The sequence below is a fragment of the Gekko japonicus genome, unplaced genomic scaffold (genome assembly GCF_001447785.1).
Source record: "Gekko japonicus isolate JY-2015 unplaced genomic scaffold, Gekko_japonicus_V1.1 scaffold337, whole genome shotgun sequence".
In the NCBI taxonomy this organism is placed as follows: Eukaryota; Metazoa; Chordata; class Lepidosauria; order Squamata; family Gekkonidae; genus Gekko; species Gekko japonicus.
This window is the reverse complement of record NW_015175365.1, coordinates 195924-201638: the sequence shown is the minus strand read 5'-3', so window position 1 is coordinate 201638 and position 5715 is coordinate 195924. Positions and strand designations below refer to the sequence as shown.

The following is a 5715-nucleotide window of genomic DNA, read 5'->3' as shown; positions in this document are numbered from 1 at the left end:
GAGTATTGCAAGGCAGAAGCCTTGCAAATAAACTACGCCAAATCCAAAGTTCTGGTATTCAGGAAAAGACCTAAGAAATCCAGATGGAGTATCCTTGGTACACCAATCGAGCAATGCAGTACATATAAATACTTAGGCATAACCTTCTCTGAGACCCTTTCCTGGCGGCCCCATATTATACAACTGAAGATTGCAGCTATGAGTAACTTAGGGGCTTTGTTGAAGTTTTATTTCTCCAGGGGTGGTGGTATGATAGATCTGGTTGTCAAGGTCTTTGTAAGTAAGATAACCGCTGCAATGTTGTATGGGGTAGAGATTTGGGGTTGGAATGAGTCGATGCTAACCCTGATTGAAACTGTGCAAAATTATTTCATGAGACGGATTTTGGTTTTGCCTAACGGTTCACCTGTGGTGCTGATGAGGATAGAATTGGGTATGGCATCGCTGAAAGCCAGGGCAAATGTAAGAATTCTTTCCTACTGGAGGAAATGTCAGGAACGACCCCAGGATATCCTAGGGGTCCAAAGTTTTGGATTATTTTTGAAATCTTCCAAAAGTTTAAATGACTATCAGTCTTCTATCCTACAGGAATACTCAATTCCGGATGACCTAATGGGTTTAGCGAACAATGATTATCAAAAGTCCAAATTGAAGGAATGGGTATTTCATAAGGACGGCCTTTTGAACCTTCATGCGGCGGCAGGTTGCCGAACGGCCCCTCTGTTTAAGATCTTTAAAAGAGATCACTGTAGGACTGGCTGTTTAGAGAAACTAACCAATCTTGACCTAAGAAGGGCATTTACAGCCCTCAGATTCCATGCCATTCCTTCAATGGTCTGTGTTGGTCGTTTTATGGGTTTACCTGTTGCCTTAAGAATTTGTCAATGTGGTTTGGGCGAAGTGGATGACATTGAGCACTATTTACTGAGATGCTCATGGCACGAATCACTTAGGCAGAGATTTATATACTCTATTTTACCTTTGCACAATGGATTCTCAAAACAGGAGTTGGTTGTTTTTTTGCTCTCTGATATGGACGTATATGTTACCAGCAGAATATCCCTGTTTGCTTTGGCGGCAAAAAAGATAAGATTAAGGTCAGGATTCAGCGCAAGCTAGTGAAGGGATAACTTAATGTGATGTATAAGGATTGTGTTTGTATTTATGCTTTGTTATGGCCAATGGCTAATACAATAAACTTGATGACATGACATGACCCTTTAAATGGCACTCTATTACTATTTGAATACTTCCCACTCATATCAGGATTGTTGATGTGTTAACTGAAGGCAACCTGATTTCAATGAGGTTGCTTTCAGCCATCCATTAATCAGAATTTGGGAGTACCTCTTTAAACAGTCCTTTCTCCTAGCCTGACTCCAGAATAATTTAGTCAATATGCTCTCAGCCCAACTCATTTTCCTATGATTCTAGAATACACACAAGTATACTGGAGATATACTGGAGACTTTCTAATCACCCTCTCAGCAATACCTGGCACACTCACAGACAATGTCTTACAATCCAACATGCATGTACAACAGATAGAAAGGGTTATCCCACTGTGGAAAAGACCATAACTACTTGAAACATGGTCACTATCTGAATGGTTAGCATTTTGGCCCTAAAGGCAATTGGAGGCTGACTTAAGTTTTATTGAGGCGAGAAACTGCCTTTTATTCTCAAGTCAATTCATGAGAGAAATAAGAACTTTAGAGCAAAAGGGATCTGAGTTGAGACTATCTACAGACTTCAATATATATCTTACATGTCTAAAAGACAACAGATGCCACTGTACAGAAGGAAATAATCACAACCACAGGTCGTACCCAGAGGCACAAAACCATCCCCTGCAACCTGGAACTCTGATTATGGTAAAACACATGAAATACATACTGTTTCATTTACTAATGGAACAAGGATCACTGGAATGAGACAGACAATATGAGAAGGGGTTGCACAATATCATTTTATAGGGTATGGGGTTTACATCGAAATTAGTAAACGGCTTATTAATCTAATCAGTGACCAACTGTTTCAGCTGGGTAACTAGAGCAACATAGAGTGGATGGGGGATGCACATCTGAACTGGAAGTAATTCAGTGTAGATAGATGACATCAGCACTCAAATGGACATCTCTAACTACCATCTGTTTAAACTTGTTTTGCCTAACTACATATGGCTAGAGGTGGAATGGATCAAAAAATAAATCGCCATTCACCTCTGACAGGTAATGAAGCCATAAGCACACTGTGGCAAGACAGTGAGGATCGCCTGGCTGCCGGGGGAATGTGTTCTGCCCCCCTCCATTCAGAGTGGAAGGGCTGTGCCTGGCCTTAGTGACACCATTACACGGACATGTGTGATTGTCTACCATACGGTGCTATGACATGATCACATTTGCTCTGGGATGCCTGAATGCTTTGGATCATGTGGTGAGAAAGAGAGAAGACCTAAAAAATGTGTTGAAGGAGCTGCACATGAAGAAATGCAGAAGACCCCCATAGCAGGGTTTTTCTTTTGGAGAGGCTTTTTCAACCAAAAATTAAACCTCATGAAATTTCAGGGCAGAACTAATTTTGTTTTTCAAATATTTGCACCCTTCCTCTCTTTCACATTTCACAGCTCTATACTCACATGAAAATGTTTACAAATGTCACTTTCTAGAATTAAATTGAGGTAAATAATGTTTCCCTCCTTGCATCCACAATTCCTCCTGCAATTGTTAGGAAAGCCAATCTCCTTCTGTGCAGTTGCTTTAAAATTGCTGAACAAATCCATATTGTTATAATGGAAAAAGACTCACACACACACACACACACGCATCACAAGTAGGTCAATGCAAATATGCTGTAGTGAAGATTAAACTGTTTATCCTTTCTATCCTCTTCCAAGTAATGGTAACTTCAAATGATCCTTATTTGATTATGCTTCTGGTGTCAATGGTAATGATATTAGACAGTTATCAAAATGCAGCACTCTGGTGGTCCTAAGGTCTGTCTTCTGACGTTTGGACACTGAGGGCTCAAGCATGTGTGAGGCCCATACAGAATATAGAATTACACAGCTGGAAATACTACAGAAAAGTAGGCAGAAGAATCAGTGACTAACTGTAGCAAATTAAGCATATGACCCAGAACATCTCAACCAAACATCGATTGTATATTATGATATATACTGATATGCCATAGAAGCTAACCAACAGGAAGAAGAAGAGGAGGAGGAGGAGGAGGAGGAGGAGGAGGAGGAGAATGGATTTATACCCCGCCCTTCACTCAGCGTCTCAGAGCGTCTTACAAACTCCTTTCCCTTCCCCTCCCCATAATAGACACCCTGTGAGGTAGGTGGGGCTGAGAGAGCTCTGACAGAAACTGCTCTTTTCAAGAACACCTCTGCCAGAACTATGGCTTGCCCAAGGTCATCCAGCGGGTGCAAGCGGAGGAGTGGGGAATCAAACCCGGCTCTCCCAGATTAGAGTCCACGCACTTAACCACTACACCAGGGCTATTTTTGTACAGGAACCCCCCGGAATGGCATTCTGGCTGGCTTCTGAGTTGGCCACGCCCAGGGGTCAGTAAGGAGCCCAGGGGGAGGGGGCACATGCAGCAACCCCCTGCCCCCAAGAGGGAAGACACAGGCCCGGCCTTGTTTGGCCCCGCCCCTCCTAGTGAGGACTCCTGCTTTGCCACGGGATCGGCTCCCATGGCTGCCAGCGTCCTTCCCGCCTGCTCACCCTCTGGCCCTACCTCCCTGCCTTTTGCACCCCCCACTGCCAGCTCCAACTCGAGCCCCTACACTCCGGCCGCGGTCTGGCTCGGCACATCCCCAGCTGCCACCCAAACGCTGCTGGGAGGCTCCGCCCTGCCTGCCCAGGTCAGGGTCTCCATAGCTGGCTGTCACACCTCTCTCCAGCCGGCTTGCCGCTGCCCTGTCAGAGGCTGGGACAGTATGTGTGTCTCTTTCTCTGCCCCTCTGTGTCTCTCTCTGCCTCTCTGTGCGTGTGTGTGTGTGAGTCTCTGTTTGTGTCTCTTTCTCTGTTTGTGTGTGTGTGTGTCTCAGTGTCTCTCTCTCTGTGTTTGTCTTTCTTAGCCTATCAAGTCAGTGTTGTTTCAAGGGGTTTCAAGCTCATACCTTGATTAAAACTTTGTTGGTTTTAAAGGTGCCACTGGACTCATACTTTGTTAGACAGGCAGACAGTATTATTTTCTCCTTCTGCCTTCCCATGGTGTGAAATATTTGGACTTGATGGTAAAATGCAGACCTTTTTGTGTGGATTTAAGTGACTTTCTGTGGCTGGGGCCATGTGGCTGTTGTCTCTAGATGAGGATGAATGAAGGCATCATGACTTAAGGTTCCAAAGAGTGCAAAGTGCACAGCCCCAAGGGTTTTGTCAGGCCTTTTTCTTATGCAACAATAAAATTCTTGGTGGAAAGTGTCATTAAGTCGCAGCTGGCCAATGGTGACCTCGTAGTGATTTTTAAGGCCTGAGGTGTTCAGGGGTGGTGTGCCCATTGCCTTCCTCTGTGTCACAACCCTGGGCTTCCTTGGTGGTCTCCTATCCAAGTACTAACCAGGGCTGACCCTGCGTAGCTTCAGAGGGTCTGACAAGATGGGGCTAGCCAGGGCCATCCGGGCCAGGACAACTACAGAATGCTGGCACTCTAAGTACCACGTAATTGGGATGATCACTGCATTTCAAAGGGGGGGGGGTCAGGTTAAGGATCTCTTCAACAGGTCTTTTAAAAAGAATTTTGTCAAAGAGGTTCCAGAACTCTGTTCTGGCATGCTCCCCCAGAAAAAAAAGCCCTGGGAATTGCCTTGCTCACAGCAACAGGCAAAGCTTAGCTTGAATTCACTTGAAGAAGGCTGGAGTATTTGCAAGTGACTGGAAGAGAAACTTGCATGAGATTGTGGCTTTTCTTCCATTATTAAAAGTTTTTGCTGAGCATATAAAAAAAGCTGTGATCTTGCACAAGTGGGGCTGGATGACCACGCTTCTGGCAATATGGGGTGTGGCCTAATATGCTAATGAGCTGTGCTGTAAGGGGTGTGGCCTAATACGCTAATGAGTCCCTGCTGTTGGGTGTTGCCTGTTATGCTAATTAGTTCCTGCACTACACCAAACTGGCTCTCATGAAAGCCTGAACAGAAAGTTGCTCAGCTGTCCACGAGATGATGCAAGAGATACTGAGAACTAAAATACCATTTTTGCCGGAAATATTATTACTAAACATATTTCCAAAGGATTTTGATAAAGGTGATAGATATTTAATAGTACACCTATCTACGGCAGCAAGAATATTATATGCAAAATATTGGAAACAAATGGAAGCACCAAAGAAGCAAGAATATGTGAATAAACTGTTGGAGACGGCTGAAAATGACAAATTGTCATCGTTGATGAGAGGGACAACAGACCCAACATTTCAAAAGACGTGGGAAAAACTGTATGACTGGTACAATATAAATGCATAGTTTAAAGTAATGAAATTTTTGGTATTATTAATCTCTTTTAGTTAAATAAAAACTATGGTAAAAAGATAAGAGTATACAGAAACTTAAGCAAACTCATGGAAATTTTTAAATATGGTAATAGAGTTATAAGAAAATATACTGATCTCTTTGTATGTTTTATGTGTGTAAGTGGATGTTTATTATATGTTGTATGTATGTTTGTTTGTGTATAATATGAAAAATAATAAAAGTGTACCTAA

The 5715-nt window shown here is 43.2% G+C and overlaps 1 protein-coding gene across 9 annotated transcripts in view; it reads right to left on the bottom strand.

The window, feature by feature from the left end:
* The window catches only part of DTNA (dystrobrevin alpha), a 281234-nt gene that overhangs the window by 264671 nt on the left and 10848 nt on the right, over positions 1-5715 (bottom strand). The window lies entirely within an intron of this gene.